Source organism: Protopterus annectens, chromosome 1.part1, assembly GCF_019279795.1.
Source record: "Protopterus annectens isolate FY-2018-M chromosome 1.part1, PAN1.0, whole genome shotgun sequence".
Classification (NCBI taxonomy): Eukaryota; Metazoa; Chordata; order Ceratodontiformes; family Protopteridae; genus Protopterus; species Protopterus annectens.
The window spans coordinates 378,126,462-378,130,001 of NC_056726.1; positions in this window are offsets into that span (position 1 = coordinate 378,126,462).

Genomic DNA, 3,540 nt, shown 5'->3' on the forward strand with positions numbered 1-3,540 from the left:
GAAAAAGCCTTTTTGTTGTTGCCATGCAGAGAATATTTACATAACTAAACGTATAAGTCTTAGGTACTGAAATGCATATGACAGTATTTGTAATAAAGGTCAGGATTACAGTATTTTCAGAAGTTCATTACATTTGTTGGAGACTTGCAGTCATCTTTGCAGGCTTTACCCGTAAACTAAACAGAATGCCAATCTATCACGTGTGGTCCATAATCTGTGCAGTAATCCTTTAAGCAGTTTATCTTGAGCTTGTTTTTTGTTTGCTGTTCATTTTTTTACTTTGCTCATGTTTTCCCCATGAAACAAGTAGATAGTTGTTGTCAGGCAGCAGGTCTTTTTTGGATAAGAAACATTTTTACAAGTGAGGGTATCACAGAGACTGCTACTTTCAGCATGTTACTTGGTACGTTTATAAAGCTGAATATAAATTATAATTAGAACTGCAGTGTAAGGAGAAGTGGCTTGAGTTAAGTGCTGCTTGTTTTTTTTATACTTGATTTTGACTGGCATTCCAGTAATGTATTTAAAAAGTAATTTATTTTTTTCATGCCTCACAACCTTTTTGTTTCATAAGTTCATAGGTAAGTACTAAGCTATCTGCCCAAGCCATTCATAAGCCTAACCAGAATGTATTGCATTTCACCGCCCCTTTGATTAGTTCCCCTGTGCCTCTGTCCAGCAGAGCTATTAGTTTCCTGTGTGTCTGTCAAGCAGAGCCACTGCAGTGATCCCTGGGGTAAATTTTCTGTTTCCCATCCACTTGTCAAGGTTTCTCTTGAAGAGTGTTAGTGAGGGGCTCTGCTAATGTAGATTGGAATCCTGTTCCAAAGCATGGGGAGTGTCTGGGACAGGAATCTATCCCTCCAACATGTCCTATTTATCGTTGTGGTGAGGTTTAGATGCCTAGAGCGTGTGGCTCTCAGGGATTTGTTTTTTTAGGTGGAGCATGTCCATCAATTCTGGGTTGGACATGGCCTTATATGTCAGGCAGAGATCACCTCTCAGTAAGCGGTATGCAACCAAGTACAGCTGGAGTTTCTTCAGTTGGGCTGCATAGGGCATCTGCTTGAGGCCAGTAATCCTCTTGGTGAGGTACTTCTGTGGTCTTTCCAGCTGTTGCAGGTGTCTTTTAAGGTACAGCCCAAATGGGGTGTTGTACTCTATGATGGGTCTGATGAATGATGAGTAGAGGGGCACAATAACCTCTTTTGTTCTAGATGCAAAACCTTTTGTGATTAGGTGGGTCACATGGAAGGATTTTCTAACCACCTTGGCAATATGATTATCAAAGGAGAGATTACTATCTACTTGGGTCCCCAGATCCCTTATTACATTTTCTGTATTTAGGGGACTACCATGTATCTGGTAGTTTACGGGTACTTAGTTTTTTCCAAAGGGGATGACTATGCCCTTTTTGGCATTTAGCTTGAGACCATGATTTTGACACCAGGTATCCATCTCAGTGAGACCCTTTTGGAGGATGTCTGTATCAGCCGGAGATTCAGTTATGGCCCCCAGTTTGCAGTCGTCTGCATACTTGGTCAGCCACAGTCCTCCTGTGCTTGCTTTTACCTCTGAGAAGTATATACCGAACAGGAGGGGTCCCAGAACTGAGCCCTGGGGGACGCAACTTGTAACCGGTTTAGAGTTGGACCTAGAGCCTGCAACTCTCACTATGTGGGTTCTATCCATGAGCCAATTGGCAACCCATCTAATGACATAGGGGTTTATGTTCAAGCTCGTGAGCTTGTCTATAATACCAGAATGGGGAATGGTGTTGAAAGTCTTTGCGAGTTCTATGTAAGCTGTGTGGACCTCCTTTCCCTCGTCTAAAGCCTTGGTAACTGTCTCAAAGAAGTCCACTAGGTTTAGAAGGCATGATCTGCCCTTAACAAAGCCAAACTGGGTAGAGTCCAATGTTTGGAGGTTCCCAATGTCTCTGTTAATGAGTTCCATGATGATGCACTCCATAGCCTTGAGACTAGGCTAGTCAGGCTTATAGGGTGATAGTTCTTGTTGTCCGCTGCAGCTTCACCTTTATGGAGCAGGATAACTGTTGCTTTTCACCACTCTATGGATAAGTAGCCTGTAGAGAGGCTGAGTTTAAACAGTGTGTTTAGGTGAGGGGTTAGTTCACTTTGGAGCTCGTGTAAGACACAGCCTGGGATACCGTCCGGTCTCATTGAAGCTGTGTTTTTGGCTTTGGATAGTGCTGTTTTAACTGGTGTGTCATTGATTGCTGGGGCTCTACATTCTTCTGGTATGATTATGGGCCCTTTAGGGGGTGAGAGGGTGGTGAAGTTTGCACTAAATCTGTCTGCCAGAATGTTGGCAATATCAGTCAGTTCAGTGTATTTTGTGCCATTCTGCACTAACTCAGAGCAGATCTGAGAGTTTCCACTTAGGTTCTTGACATAGCTGAAGAACGCTTTGTGGTTATCTTTGGAGTCCTTGGCAATTTTTCTTTTGAAGCTAGCCTTGGATGATTTTATGAGGGATCATAGTTTCGTGCTGATACTGATCAGGGATGTCTTTCCTTCTTGGGATTTTACTCTTTTCTGTACTAGTTTCCTCCTTCTATTGTATAGCTTGTTTATGGCAGGGGTCCACCAGACTGGTTTCCTTTTCTTGGAGGTGTGAGTCTTGGTTTTGTTTGGGATAGCACGATCCATGCATTCTTGCAGATGCTCATAGAGTGCCTTTGTAAGGGATTCAGCAGCTTGGACAGCGTTGTCCTTTAGCATGGGGCTGTGAACCTTTCCACCTTGGTCTTAAGTAATGTGAAGTTTGCTTTTGAAAAGTTTTCATGGTGGTTTCCTTGATTGGGGATGGGGGCGGAATGTGGATATCCAGAGTGATTAGTCTATGGTCTGATCTAACCAGTGAGGGGCTGACCTCTGGTGTGGAACACTGGTCGCCCATGTTGGTGATGACCAGGTCCAATATGTTGTCTCCTCTGGTTGGGGTGTTGACCAGTTGATCCAGGGAGTTTGAGTTTATAAATTCTCGGAAGCGTTGGGCAAGGGAGTTAGTACTTGAGTAGTTCTCCCAGTTAATGTTTGGGTAATTGAAATCACCCAATATTAGGGTGTTTGGTAGGACCTTTATATTCTCCAGTATCTCCAGAAACACAGAATGGGGGTCCTGGGTCATGGTGGGTGATCTGTAGCAAGCTATAATTTGAATTTCAGTTTTGCCCATTGTTAGTTGCACATGGATGATCAGTGAGGCATCATGCTACGCCACTAACCTGGAGGTGTGGGTATCCTTGATGAATATGGAAACACCCCCCGTCTTTTGTGTTTCGGTCCAGGTTCTGTGGCCGTAAAGTATGGTATGAGTTATAGCCTGGTAGTGCTGAAGTGCTCTCTGGAGCCTTAAACTAGGTTTCTGTTACTACACAGCTATTGATGTTCTCCATACTGAGGAGTGCCTCGAGTGCATGCATTTTGAGGTTTAGACTTCTGACGTTGAGTAGCATTACCCTCAGTTTTTGGTTACTTGTGCTATTTACGGTGGTGGGTTTGTCTTTTGAGCCTT